Source organism: Cryptomeria japonica, chromosome 11 (genome assembly GCF_030272615.1).
Source record: "Cryptomeria japonica chromosome 11, Sugi_1.0, whole genome shotgun sequence".
NCBI classification, from domain to species: Eukaryota; Viridiplantae; Streptophyta; class Pinopsida; order Cupressales; family Cupressaceae; genus Cryptomeria; species Cryptomeria japonica.
Window position 1 is genome coordinate 715,872,669 of NC_081415.1, and position 16,446 is coordinate 715,889,114.

Consider the following 16,446-nt stretch of genomic DNA (forward strand, 5'->3'; position numbering starts at 1 on the left):
GTCCCAAGCCAACAAAGGAATCTTATCCTGCTCATTTTTTATTATTCCAAAAAAACTTTCTCATGCATCAGTCAATTTATTTGTTGACCCAAAGGTTCACAATAGTTGTTTAAATCTATTTTGATACATCTCACTTCCCTTAAAGAGGCTTCACCAAATAAGATGGTATCGTATACAAACTACTGGTGTGTGGTGGCATTTAACCTTGCAACAATTTTCACTCCTTCTCATTTACCTTCACTTCTCAAATTTTCAATGAGTATACCTAGAGCTTCAGCTAGAATAATGAAAATGAAAGGGGATAAAGGATCCCCTTGCCTTAACCCATGCAAAGATTGGAAGAAACGTTGTGGACTATCATTCACAAGGATTGAGAACCATAGGGAGTTTACACAACTTTTCACCCAATTAATCCACTTGGAACAAAATCTAAATTTATCCATAATTTGAAACAAGAAATGCCTATCTACCATGTCATACACCTTACGGATATCTAATTTGATAAGCATTCAATCCACTTTGGATTTTCTAATGGTATGAATTTTCTCATGTGCAATGATTATTCCTTCCACAATTGACCTATTGGGGAAAAATCCACTTTGTTCTTCAAAAATTAAGCTTGAAAGAAACGATTTCATTCTCTGAACTATAACTTTTGCAATGACTTTGTACACTATATTATAGAGCAAGATTGGACGAAAATCTCCAAATGTTTTAACATTCTCCACTTTTGAGATCAAAGCAACCAAGGTACAGTTTAATTCTTTGGCCAAAATACTATCCTCTATATCTTCCTCCAGTACCTTCCACAATCATGACCAACCAGCTCCCAGAAAATTTGGAAGAAAAAGGTTAGGAAGCCATCTGGGCTCACTGCCTTGTCTCCCTCCATCGAAAAGACTGTCTTTTTCACTTCTCCTAAAGTGATTGATTTGTACAAATTCTCATTATGTTGATCCGTGAATATCTTTGGAATGTTCTAAAGCAGACTATTCCTTTGTGGCCCATTGTCTACATTCGAGCTCGATAACAAGTTCTAAAAATATTATATTGCTTCCTTATTTATCTTTGTTGTGGATGTGAGCCTGTTATCTCTGACATCATTTATCTCAGCAAATTTATTCCAAGATCTCTTCACTTTCGTTGAATTATGAAAGAATTTTGTGCTTTTCTCTCCTTTCAACCAACATTCCCATGACTTTTGCCTCCAATACACCTCTTACCGAGCTAGAATTTCATCATACTTAGATTTTAAATCCTTTTCCTTCCAGAATATCTCTTATGTCATACCTGGCATCATAAGGTGTTCTTGAACAACTCTCAACTCCTCCTAAATTCTATTATTTTCTTCAAAAATGTTTCCAAGCTCAACTCTATTCCAATCCTTAAGCTTGCCCTTAATGTATTGAATTTTTTTGAAAAAAATAAAAGCATTCTTACCTTCAACAACTGGAGCATCATTCCACCATTGAACTATAAGGTCCCTCACGTTGTTATCTCTCAACCACATTTTCTCAAATTTGAAGGGCCATCAAGTAGGAACATTGTCCATTTGGATAATTAGTTCCACTGTAAAATGATTAGACGTAGAAAAAGGTCTGATAAAACCTCAAAAATTGGTGTTTTTGTCACTCAATCTCCCCCAAAAAAAAATCTGTCCAGTTTTTTCGCTATATGACTTGACCCCCATCTATGATTTGATCATTTGAAAGACCCATTGTTTGTTTTTATTTCTAACAAAGTCATTACTTGTAACAAAATTTTGAAAAGCTTTCTAGGTGCCTCCCAATTCCACTCTTCCTCCTAACTTATCAACCAACTCTAGTGTAGCATTAAAATAACCGCCCAAAATAACCAAAGAATCTTCTAGGTCCTTTAATATTTATATGATCTGCTACCATACTTCAGTGTTTTTTCTAGCTTGAGTTGGACCATGAATATTCATCATAGAAAGTTGCAATTGAGGCTAAAACAATGAATTTTAACCAGTTTCCAATGTTTAGATGCTTGCCAATTGTCCACACTCACTGTGACAGGGTTCCATAAAAAACCCAAGCCACCCGCAATCCCTACTACCTCTACAAAGGAACCTTTCCACATTCTTCGACTTCTAAGCAATTTTTCCACTTCTCCATCCCCCATTTTTGTTTCTTGAAACAACACTTAATCTGGGCGCGTTTGATCTAGATCTCTCTTGATCATACGCCTTTTGTCAAGGGCGTTACATCCCCTAATATTCCAACTTAGGACTTTCATTGCTCCTCAGAAAGGGTAACACCCTTCCGTGCAACTAGTTTTCTCTAAGCCTTGGCGCACCTTGCAATGTCTAATCTTATTTTATTTGACTTTCTCCTACTAGATCTTTTTTCCCCTAGCCTAAATTTCCCCAATTTTGACCTAGTTTTCTCAATTGTTTTATTTTCCAATATGTGTTCATCTACCAAACCCCATTCATCCTCTTCATCCATTGAATCCCACTCCTCACTCTTATTGTCCGACGAATCTGACATACCTTTTCTTTTACTTTCACCAGTCTTTGCATTCTTCGTCATTTAGAGATCCCTTCCAACATATTCGATCGATGCCCGTACCAATCACTTCCATAACTTTTTCCACTTTTACAATTGCCTCACCCACCAAAGATACCATTTCCTCATTTTCATTGTATTCCTGAGTGCTTTGGACCTTCTTAGTCACATTTGCCTCCTCTTCTGAATGGGATAAATCCTTCTTCAAGTTTTGGATCGAATTTATCGCATACTTAGCCGTACTTTGATCAATATAAATATAAACTATTACCGATAGAAAAACAATGTAAAAAATTATGAAACATCATTTTTTGGGACTGCAATGATTGCTCCCGCTCTCACTTCATTTCAAAATGTGATCATTCCTCCAATGGAAGTATCGAACCAAGTTGGATTGTCTTTGTGTTTGCCTCTATGCTTAATGATGGTATCATTGCCTCAACCTTGCATGGAGGTTTGTTGTGATCTGGGTCTTCTCTGGCCATGATTTTGCCTTCCCCTACATGTCCTCTACATGCCTCCTAGCTATGGGTGGGTCAGGTGTTGATGTTGGCGGTCCTACCAGGGCTTTTGCGGGTGTTGGGGTCCCTCCTGGACCTTTTTCTAATGTTGGTGGGTGGAACTTTGTGTATGTTTCCAGATCTATTGTTTCACATCCTCCCAAGGGTAAATCTCACTCCCTTCCTTGTGCCAAGACCTCCCTTGTTATAGTTTGTGGTCAAGATGTGGTGGAAAATGTTGCCTTCTACCAACATTGTGTGTTTGTGTGTAGATTTGTTGGGCTATGGCCTTCCCTCCCGAATCTACATCCTTGGGTGAGTGATTCTTGGAAGCCTTTGGTTGTTGGTAGCATTGAGCTTTTCCCTTGGGCTAGGAGTTTTTTATTGCTTCCATTCTTATTCTGGTGCTTGTGACTTGGTGTTGAGCAGGTTGTGGGTTGGATGACTTAACTCTCTCTCAATCAAACCCTAGACAACTTTCAACCCTCTTATTAAACCACTCAATGTGTGTTTGGTGTCGGTTCATCTTCTCAATCTTCCTCTTCATTTTTGGGGGAATTCTTGTTATGAGGCCATTGGCAACTCTATCAGCCACTTCTTGAAGGTTGACGATACCACTTCCTTCATGGATCATTCTAGTTTTGCTCGTATTCTAATCAATATTGACATTTCTATGCCCCTCTCTCAAGATGTGGTTCTTATGGTTGGGGATAGGTCATGGACTCAATTGTTGGATTATGAGGGCCTCCCTTTCATTGTTGTAGATGATTCCCAACTAGTCACTTAGCTATAGATTGCTTTCTCTCGCACCATAAAGGTGCTACTACTTGGTGGAAGGACACTAATGGTGATCATTTGACTATCAAGGCTTCTGATTCTGATGACTTTTCACATATTGATGATGAATCCTCCAAGGATGAGGTTGTGCCTCTTACTATTGTTGTGGCCTCCCATGTCCCCCTAGATTGCACCCCCCCTCTTATTATTGGTGTGGCCTTCTCAAGCCCTATGGTTCTTACTCTTTTTGCTCCTATTCGGCAACAACCTTTTGCTCCAAGTGTTGACACACCCTCTAAGGGATTCCCTCCCATGATACCTCTTGTAATGATGTTCCTAACAATAGTATTGCTTGGATTGTTGTTTGTCATAGATAAAAAGGTAATTATCCCCCCTCCAATACTCTTCCTTGAGTTGTGGGTGTTTCTTCCCACTCTTGAGTAGGGTTCTTAGCTATTTTTCTAGTGTGTTGTTGAAGGTTTGTTTGGCCTTAGTTTTTCACAGTGATCTTGTGACTTGTTGTTAATGGAATGCTCGACCCAAGTTTGTATAGGGTCAACACCCTTGTTTTGTTGATTATTTTTCAGCTACCTATGGGTTGTTTGTATGCAGGGTCAACACCCTTGTTTTGTTGTGTTTAATATAAAAAACAAACAATGTAAAAGGTGACTAACTATTTACTTTTAGGTGTGATCAAATGTTTTTCTCCTAGGTAATTAACTTGTAGAAATAATATAGTTTTTGTATGAAGTTTTGTTTGCAAGTAGGTTAAGAGCAAATGCATTAGCTTTTCTTGATATTTTGAAAATACCTCTTATGTGTGGCACTCATATATAACTATTTTGTTCTTGTACATGTAATATAATATACATGAAATGAAAGAAAAATAAAACATGACATTTGCGGTAAAGACGAACCTTCTTTTCAAAAGAATAGGTTGGATCTACTTTCATAACTCTTGATTGCTTAAGGTTTATATTTATATCAATAATTTGTAATCTATGCAAATTATGTATATCCTAAATAGATAATACTTTCTTTAATACATAATTGATGAGACGCCAATGGAAAAAATTTAGCATACTAAAAACTAAGAACCTTTCATTTAATTGGAAAATATGGCCTTCTACAATTACAAACTTATATATACTCTATTGGTCACTTCTCCCTCATTCCTTGTAAGGTTTTGTGACTATTGGAATTTCTTTCTTCCTTCATAATCTACTTGATCCATCGATTGGATGTATTTTATCATCTAGAAAAAAATACAAGTTAGTATTTTTTGTAAAAATAGTTTTTCTACATGATAAAATTACTTATAGGCTATCATTTAATTTTAAGAAAAAAAATCAAAACAATGGATACCACTAAACAAATACACTTGAAATCAATCATGGCTAACCATGTAATTCCTTGTGGTCTCCTCCTTCCTAATACTTCTCAAAATGGTATTATTCACAAAAGACTAACAAATTCACTACAATTGAAATTTTGATTGTGGTATTCCCTCATTGTCAACCATGGGTCTAAGAATCTACTCAAAAATATAAAAAACCAAAGATAATGCAAAAATGCTCTCCTCTTAAACTTATAAGCTCAATGAGAATGCAAAATGACTACTAGTAAACATAAAGCTAGGTACAGTGCAATCATAGTACCAAAATTTTTGAACCATGGAAACACATAACTACTAAGAGGCCATAATGAGAAAGCAACAATCATGCTAAATTATCATTCATTGTCATCATAATTCATACTACAAATATGTACACCCAATAAAAATAATTTCATAATGGATCTAATTTTAGACTATCACTCTATTTTACACTAAAAGGAAATTATACTCAACAAAGATAGAATTAAGAAAAGTGAAATTAGTGGAGAATAGTGTTAGTCCATTCAAAAAAATTCAAGTACTTATGCAAACATTTCTTGTTGTTTAGAAAAGCTAAGATAAATGCAAAAGTATAAGTTCACAGTCAGTAGCTTGAGTTGTTTTATTTTTCAATCCCTCACATTTTTTTATCTTGAGAAGGATGACAACATTAAAGGATAGTGCATATGTGCCTCAAGAAAAATAAGAGTACATACATGTGGATTACAAATATTTATTATTTTACGAAAACCATAACTATTGGCCCAAAATTTGTTGAAGTTATAGTGACCATACTTACATGTAGTCCTATGGCACCATCCTTGTCAATGAATTGGCTCTAATTGGTCAATGTATCTCTACATGGCTAGACTCGTATGCTTGCAAGTTTAAGACCTTTAAGACCTTATCAATGTACCTTTAAGACCTAATTGGCACCATCCTTGTCAATGAATTGGCTCACCTTTAAGACCTTATCAATGTACCTTTTTGCACATTGAAGTGAAATTACTAGTTATAAACATGTTAATCAAGGGAAATAATTCCATGTTTGACATGATAAATAGAAAGTAAGAAAACATATCTTTATTGTAATGTATATTTATCAAGAGGATCATTTTGACGCCATTCCAAGGCCGGAAAGTGTGGGGCTAACTTTGTAGAAAGTAAGCAACAATCATCTAACTCTTTTTTACATGAGTTTGTACCTATATTTAAAGGGAGAGTTCAATGCTTCTCAATGCTCTTATATTAATGAAGTATTTATAATAGTAATTACTCTTTTAACATTTGTAATGGTAAAAATTGCACATCCATAACATTTTCTTGTCAATCTTGGGAAAATCTACCCCCCTTCCCCAGCTCCCCCTTCGTCGAGTTTTGGGTTCTTCCCACTCTTGAGTTGGGTTGGGTTGTTGAAGGTTTGACAGGTTGGTTTGTTTGGCATGTCCAACTTTGTTTGTTTGGGGTTTGCACCCCTGCTTGGTCTGTTTAAATTCACTAGCCTTTTGGCTTTGTAAAGGGTCGGCGCCCTAGTTAACGTTGTTTTATTTATCAAAAACATTTCCTTGTCAATATTGTGTATATTTTAAGGCAATGTCTTGATATATTATTATGATGACAAATGGGACAATCTTGTGCCAAATTAGGTCCATTTACCTAACAATTTTTTTAGTACAACTTTCTAAATGAGAATTATAGAAAAGAAACATCAAATTTTAAATAATTAAATACTAGTCATAAAGGTTGCCATAGCATTGCTCTATTTGAACAATAATTGACATCAAGAGGAAGTGGCTACTTGATACAATACAAATAAGTTGTTTCCTCAAGTATCCTTCTACAATAAGTACAGTTACCCTCTTTTATAAAGAAATATGATTTATCTAATTTTTCTATTCATGGAGAAACATGGAAGTTTTTTTTATTAATGAGTAGTATTGTGTCATACAATTGACATGAAAATATAGATAAGTTATGTTCAAAGTTATATTGATGTTTCTTCATATTAAGAATATACAATCTTGGCCTAGTTGCATATCACTTGTTTGAGTTAAAAATGATATATGAACATTTGGTTTGACATTTTTCTGTAATGGTTAAATTTGATTTTGTCTTTAAGAATTCTCAATCCTAACCCAAAATCATTCTAAAGAAAAATAGAAAAAATATTGCTATTTGTATCTAATCCAACCTTCTAGGGATTTCTATCTCCTCCTAAAAGGATGTCGATAGTGTTTCTAGAAGATAAGACCTGGAAATTACATATGAAATTAATTGTATTAGAGTTAAACGATAGTAAACATTATACTTTGGTTAGCAATTATCAATGTCCTTTTGTGGGGGTGTTGCATGTGGGTTTGTGTGGCATATTGATCTATACAAAAATAAGATTGAAATAGGGGTACCAATAATGTTGTTTCAAAACAGAGAGTACTAAAATTTATTCGTCTGCATATGTTAATATATCATATGTCCATGTGTTTGGGTGGTTTTCAAAACCAAATGCATATATGGACATGTTAAGGAATGCTTTGTAATATAGATAAGAAACCTACATTTGACTACTTTTGAAATCATTTGGGAAATATGTAGTTTATTTAAGTTTTTTTCAATTGTTTAGACACTTCCTTTGTGTTTATTATTCAGCTATCTAGATTTCATTAATCTCTTTTAGCCATTTTGGTTTCTCTTTATCATAGAAATATTAAGATATATTTGAAACCACAACATAAGATCTCTTTCTAAAAAATAGAGATGACCAAATAATCAAGTTAAGCATTAATTGAATATTTTGATCAAAATATTATAGCTATATAGATTACTTGCTTATAATAAGTTGTCTTAAATCCACAAATAAAAGTAAATTTAATCACCATTGGAGATGAATGATAATTCTTCTTCAATATTTAGAGTGCATATATTCCATGATCATTTACATGGAGTTGTTAAAAATAACCTCCTATTACTCTTTTATCTAAAAAAATCTATATAGAAGTGCAATAGAAACAACAACTAAACAAATCATTGAATGAGCTTAAGTTGGGTCTCAATGAGGGCACCATCTTATTGAGTGATAGCTAAAGTTGAATGGCTCTATCATGTTCAATATCATAGAACAAAGCGTTGAAATTTGCCCACAGTTCATTCAAAAAAAATCTCAATAGTGGCATTGCTCTCTAATTCTATAAGATTGATAATCAAAAGACAAATATATCTTATGTTATGGTTGTGGAGACTTGAACTTAAATCCCAATAAACACTAATGTCCATGGAGACCGAAGCTTGAATTTCAATTTTCATATTTACAGAAACTCTATACATTGTAAAACTCTATATTCAAAACAATCCTAAACCTCAAGGAGTTGCCACTGAAGAGGAGTAACAATGACCAAGGCACTTCCTATTGGTCAACCATTGTATTATATGTAAGCCTTATGGACATTATATAATTTCTTTTTTTTATTAAATTTACTTTGGTCAACCGTTGTATTATATGTAAGCCTTATGGACAATATATAATGTATTCTTCTAAGCACTTGTAAGACCTTTGAGTATTGTATTGTATGTAAGACTTATGGGCATTATGTAAAGAACCTAACGAGAGGTTTTGAGGAGAATCAAACTTTAATAATAATAAAAACTATATAAGCCCTCTTCATGAGTATTATTTTTAAAAATAATATTTAAATTGTAACAATAGCTTATCATATAGTCTCAAATACATGAACTTTGTCTAGAGTTATATTTTGTATTTGTTGTATGTTTGTCAAAGAGCTCCTGGATTTTGCGGGAATTTAACTTAAATCGGATTTAGCATTGGACACTTCGTTTATGGAGTGTTAATGTTTATTAGAAGATCACATTTTATGTTTATTGAGTTTTCTCGTAATAATAATGTTAGGGAGATTTTTGAATCTTTATGGTTTTCTCCATCATAAATTTTATGTCTTGAATATATTTTCATATGGTTTGCTTCTCATTTCTGTTTCTTGTTTATATGTGTAAATGATTGGTTGTGTAAGATCCTAATATCTAACACATGTGATCAAAACAAAATTGATAAACATTCTAATCATGATGGAGGTGATCCAACTATAATTTGGAAAAATTAAAAATTTAAATGCTAAGTAATTGGACCCAAATGAAAATTTTGCCCAATCATATTACAATGATTAGACCCAAAGTAGAATAAACATAATATTGATCAAGGTTCATTCTAAGGAATTAAAATATAGGGGAAGAGTACCAATAGCTGAAATAGTTCCAATGACCGTCACCTTAATACCATGTTGACCCCCCAAAACATTAAAAAAAAATTGTCAGTACATAAATAAAAAAATACCAGTAAATATTTATTTTAACACCAATACATGTTCACAAATGAATTAGTAATTGAAAACCAAAAAGTAAAAAAAATAAACAACTACTGGTACATTTCCTATTTTAATACAAAACATCTTGCACAAATAATAAACATTTTTATTTTTTTTTAAACTTAATGTTTACATTTGCCACTTTATGCAAGTGGCTTAAGAGTACAAATGTACTCTAATTACAATTACATATGCACAGCTATTGGTGCATTACATGACACAAAAACAATCAATTGTAAACTTCTTAGACACTCAAGTGTACATTCTTCCAAATATCACTTCACAGCTTCATGCATTAAATGGATCTGCATTTGGTACCTGCATTTGCAACAACTAGTGTAAGGCTCCCCAATATCCAAGAATTTGCATAAAATCCAATTTAAAAAAACAAGTTTCATTCAAAGCAGGGAAGAAAACTGAACAATTCGAAGCAATGGAGGACTGCATATTTAATATGACATGACCAATTGTTTCCCACAAAAATTCAAATTTGAAAATAGCTAGCTACCACAATCGAATGCATTGCACAATTCGAATTTTATTATAAGACAAAATTTTCCATGTCACTTTCACTACAATCCAATTCATTGCATATTCCTGAGCTCTGCAAATACCCTCTGCACATTCTTTACTCGAGGGCGCACATTCAGGTTGGTAAACACAAAATAACTAAATTCCCTATGTTCAATGAACGTTAAATGCTATAAATCTTTCAATTCAAATTATACTGTTTTCAATAAACCAGCATTTCTTTCAATATAGTCATTGTAAATAATATAAACTAGCATTTATTTCAATATAGTCACTGCAAATAATATTAACAGCCATATTGGATGTCCAATGACGGTTTACCTCCTTCCTAGTTGCATTATGCTTTGTCCATTGATGATTTCTTTGTATGCGGTTTACAATTTCATTTCAATGCTCTCTTACAGTTTAATAATGCCAAAATCCTCACAAAGAATGTTTAATAACACCAAAATCATCACAGAGAATGGCAAAACAACTGAATATCTTTTCATTTTCTTCAAAACCCCTTCATTATTTATCATTTCATTTTATGGGTGTGTTGTTAAATGGTGTCTCTCTGTTTATAATGTCAAAATCATTACAGTGAATGCGAAAAAAATTGATTCATTATTTATCATTACAATAATGTGTATGCCTGATACTATTACACACACACACACACACACACACACACACACACACACACACACACACACACCAGGCCAGACAACTTTTATTACAAAGTTTAAAATGGGTGGTCAAAAAATATGTTGAACCCATAACATCCTTCCCACGGACACGTTATGGGCCCATGTTGCACAAACTCCCGCTATCTTTTTTGCCCTCAAAACATAGGGAAATGAAGATTTTTTGTGGCATTTTCATTGTTTGCTCTGCGTTCAATTTGTTAATACACTCACTGTAAATAATATTATCAGGCATACCATGTAGTACTTCCATTAAATTTCATATGAGAAATACAACAACATCATTCAACCATTTACTCATTTGAGAAATGAATCTGCATCTTCGTACTATATCAACAATAACCACTTTTTAATCACATCACAGTTACATCTTCCACTCATGCATCTCATGCTTGTAGTTTTTCTCCTTGTTATATAAGGTTTCAAGTTCTGTACCTATGTCTGTGTGTGTCTATCTATCTATACACACACACACACACACACACATCACAGTTACATACTGAACTCCTGCATGGCTTTTTTGAGTTCTCTGGCTATATGGTTATTGTCTATATTTTCATGCATACAGAAATAGGCACACAGTACCATTTTTTTTGTTGAAAGATGTTCAATGATAAGTTACAGAAATAGATTTGTTTTTCATCATTTATCTCAATGGCATTGAGGATTTCATTTCAATGATTTGTCTCTCTATATATATTTATACGGTAGCATTCTTTTTGTTGTTGAAAGATGTTCAATGATGAGTTACATAAATAGATTTGTTTTTCATCATTTATCTCAATGGCATTGATAGTTTCATTTCAATGATCTGTCTCTCTATATATATTTATACGGTAGCTTTTTTTTTGTTGAAAGATGTTCAATGATGAGTTACAGAAATAGATTTGTTTTTCATCATTTATCTCAATGGCATTGAAGGTTTCATTTCAATGATCTCTCTCTGTATATATATTTATACTATAGCATTTATTTGTTGTTGAAAGATGTTCAATGATGAGTTACAGAAATAGATTTGTTTTTCATTATTTATCTCAATGGCATTGATGGTTTCATTTCAATGATCTGTCTCTCTATATATATTTATACAGTAGCATTTTTTTTTTGTTAAAAGATGTTCAATGATGAGTTACAGAAATAGATTTGTTTTTCATCATTTATCTCAATGGCATTAAGGGTTTCATTTCAATGATCTCTCTCTGTATATATATTTATATTGTAGCATTTATTTGTTGTTGAAAGATGTTCAATGATTAGTTACAGAAATAAATTTGTTTTTCATCATTTATCTCAATAGCATTGAGGGTTTCATTTCAATGATCTCCCTCTGTATATATATTTATACTGTAGCATTTATTTGTTGTTGAAAGATGTTCAATGATGAGTTACAGAAATAGATTTGTTTTTCATCATTTATCTCAATGGCTTTGAGGGTTTCATTTCAATGATCTATCTCTCTATATATATTTATACAGTAGCATTTTTTTTGTTGTTGAAAGATGTTCAATGATGAGTTACAGAAATAGATTTGTTTTTCTTCATTTATCTCAATGTCATTGAGGGTTTCATTTCAATGATCTGTCTCTCTATATATATTTATATGGTAGCATTTTTTTTGTTGTTGAAAGATGTTCAATGATGAGTTACAGAAATAGATTTGTTTTTCATCATTTATCTCAATGGCATTGAGGGTTTCATTTCAATGATTTGTCTCTCTATATAGATTTATATGGTAGCATTTTTTTTTTTTGTTGAAAGATGTTCAATGATGTAATTGTTCACTATCTAATACAATATCAACAATATCCAATTTTCAATCACATCACAATTACATACTGAACTCCTGCATGGATTTTTTGAGTTCTCTGGCTATATGGTTATTGTCTATATTTTCATGCATACAGAAATAGAGACACAGTACCATTTTATTTTGTTCAATTATGAGTTACAGAAATAGATTTGTTTTTCATCATTTATCTCAATGGCAGTGAAGGTTTCATTTCAATGATTTGTTCCAGGTTCATTGAACATAATGGCACGAGGTAGAAAGGGAAACAGGTCTATTAGACGTCGAACAGTTAGAGTCACTCGTGGGGTGCACTTCCCTGATGAAGATAATTTTGTCCAAAATGAAGACCCACTGACTCCTGTTGTAGATGACCACTCACCTAACAATGCAACTGATCTGGAAATTGTTACTGTACATGATCATCCTACTGCAGATTCTAATCGTATTCCACAAACACCACAAGTACAGGTGGCCTCAAAGGATCCCAAACCAAAATGGAGCAAATTTGACATGAAAGAGGCAATATCATGCATAGAAGACAGGCACATGTCTCTTAGAGGCACATCAATCAAATATGGTATCCCCATTGCTTCTTTGAGGACATCGCTGATGGAACCACAACTACGACTGTGAGGGGTCCACGCACCATTTTATTAGCAGAGGAGGAGGATGCAGTTGTTCAATGGTGCAAAGACATGGCTGAAATTGGTCATGGTCTCCAAATCACTCAACTTCAATCAACTGTTGCACAAATTACCGAGAATAGGCCTAATCCATTCAAGAACGGGATGTCAGGGAGGTCATGGTGGGCAGGTTTTAGATGAAGGCGCCCTGATCTGATGATGAGAACAGCAGAAGGAGTGGACTCCGATAGGGCTATTATGCTTCGACCTTCTATTATTGCCTCTTTCTATGACAACTTGGAGTTAATGTACAACCTCAATCACTATGGTAGGAGTCAGATTTGGAATTGTTATGAGACTAGTGTGCAAGCTAGGAGGAATTGTGAAATGAGAGTGATAGCCAAATTGGGGCAGAGGTGTGTACCACACCTAATTTTGAAGAGTAGAGATTGGATCACTGTTTTGGCATGTGTTAGTGCATGTGGTTTCAGCATTCCTGGATTTTATTTGTTCAAATCTAAGAGGCATATCTGAAACTACATAGCAAACTACGAGCCAGGAGCATGCATGGCAATCCAAGAACATGGATGGATGACAAAAGAGTTGTTCTTAAATTGGTTGAAACATTTTGCATGTTCAGTCCTTGGTGGAGTTTCACCCTCACATAGGGCCCTACCGATCTTCGACGGTCATGGCAACCATCTAGCCTTCAAGACAATTGAAGAAGCAAGTCGGATAGGTATTGATTTGGTGACCCTTCCGACTCATACAAGCCACAAACTACAACCACTTGATGTCTCTGTATTCTCACCTTTCAAAAATTATTTCAAACAGCAAAGGAGTATATGGATGTCTAAGTTCCCACAAATTGAAATTGGAAGGGAAGAGTTGGCAACTCTTGTGAGCAAGGCATTTGCCCAAGCATTAACACCAGCTAATATAATCAGTGGCTTCCATAGGACAGAGATTTGGCCACTTAACCGAAATGCATTACAGAATGATATGAGACCAAGTGGGGCATTTGAAGTTGGAACAGAACATGATGTCGCTTCAAGGGATGAAGAACCAGAGTATATGGCAGCGGAAGCGTGCTTGCGTTTGGCAGGTTATAATGAGGAAGAGATTCAAGATTTTGTAGAGCTCCATAGCGGAACACAAGCAACAGTTGAGGGTACAAGTTTGACACCAGAAACTGTCGAAGCAGATTTGCCCCCACATACCAACCAGCCAAATGAGGGTTTCAAAAATACATCAACAGGCATGTCTTTGCCAACACAAGCTGACATACCAGAGTGGACCCAAGATGCAGCCAACTGTGATGATGAAACGCTTTCCATGCCAAGTCTGCAAAAAATTGATCCAGCAGATGTCATTCATTACTTCACCAATGCAGTAAACTGGGAGCAGCAAGATGGTGTTGATGGTGAAGATGAAGTTCACATAAGTGAAGACGAACCTGAGTTTGTGCCATGCACACAAGAGGATGGGCAGCAACAGCCAAGGCAAATCAGCCAATTCTTAAGACTTCCAGTGCAGAGAATGAATAAATGTTCACATGGAGGTAAGAAAGGGGTTCTACGTCTTAGTAGCCAGTCACAGATCTTGACATCTGATGATTACATTCAAAGGGAAAAAGATAAAGAGGCTGAAAGGAAAAGAGAAGAGGAATTGGCAGAGAGAAAGAAAGAGCAGATGAGACAGAGGAAGGCACAACGTGAAGCAGAAGTGATAGAAAAGGAGGCTATGAGGGTGGAAAAACAGGCCAAAAAATTGCAGGATTTCTAAGACAAGTTCATTCGAAGACAAGACAAGGCAAAGAAAGATGCAGAAGAAAAGCTTGAGAAGGAGAGGATGAAAGTTGAAAAGGTAGCCAAGCGTGCGAAGAGGACAAAAGATGTTGCCACAGTCGCAAAACCTCTACCCATCTGACACCCAATTCTCATGGAAATGATGAACCTCTTGTCCCCGGCCTTTGCAGCTATCAATACTATGCAGGTTGGGACTGCACCTAGACCCTCAGACACAGTGTAACTTACTTCGGGTGTAAACCAGGCATTCCTTGCTCAAATAGCAAGTTGCTTACAAACCCCTCCCAGCGGAGAAAACAATTTTGGTGGGCCAGACCCTAGTAGGCCATAGTCCATTGGGGTTGGATTTGTCACACCTCCTCCATTTAATACCCAAATGGAGAATTGATATAACCGTGATGTGATTAATACCCAAATGGAGAGCAAATTTTGAGTTTCGATATAATTGTGATGTGATTATAGAATGACATACTGCCATATTTTGTAATGTGTTCAGAACTCCGTTGTTTTCAGATATATCAGATGGATAGTCCAATGAATTGATGGTGTTGTTGTAAATCTGATATGTTTGTTTTCTATGATGTGATATTTCTCATATATCAATTGAATTGATCTCGTATATTTCTCACTATCAAAAAAGGCCACATAAGTGTTCAAATTACTCACTATCAAAAAGGCCATATCAATGGCATTTGATTATTCACATGCCACCAATATGTCCTCTTTTGATAGTGAGAAATTTGAACACTTATAAACATTCAAGTTGAAGTCATCATATTATAAGTATTCAAATTGCAGTCATCATATATAAATTGCAGTGTGTAATATGTCTACTAGGTCATTGCATCGAAATGATAAAAGGAAGTGTCCCATTTGTAAAAAGGCACTAGACAAATAACTATTTTCTACTGCCTTACAAGATATCTTGTTACCTGCCAAGTTATCCTTCTTGGCAGTATCTAACAAGACATCTTTTAAGGCAATATAATACAATTCTTTGTCTGGTTCTTTTTCTTAAATAGGGCACTTCTTTTTTATCAATATGAACTAAGTGTGTTTCTTGCATTAATATGAACTGAGGAATTTAAACAAATTGAAACACAAACAATTAAGAAATTCAAACATAAACAAATAAGAAATTACATTGTCTACTAGATCATTGCCAAAATACAGATCAAAAAAAGAGAAGATTGAAACATATGAACTAAGTGAGGAATTTAAACAAATTGAAAAACAACAAAATTTTGAATTTGAAACATAAACAAATTAGAAATTGCATTGTTTACTAGATCATTGCGAAAGTACAATTCCAACAAAGAGAAGATTGAAACATATGAACTAAGTGAGAAATTTAAACAAATTGAAATACAAACAATTTAGAAATTGAAACATAAACAATTCACAAATTGCATTGTCTACTAGATCATTGCCAAAGTAAAGTCATATGGACTTTACC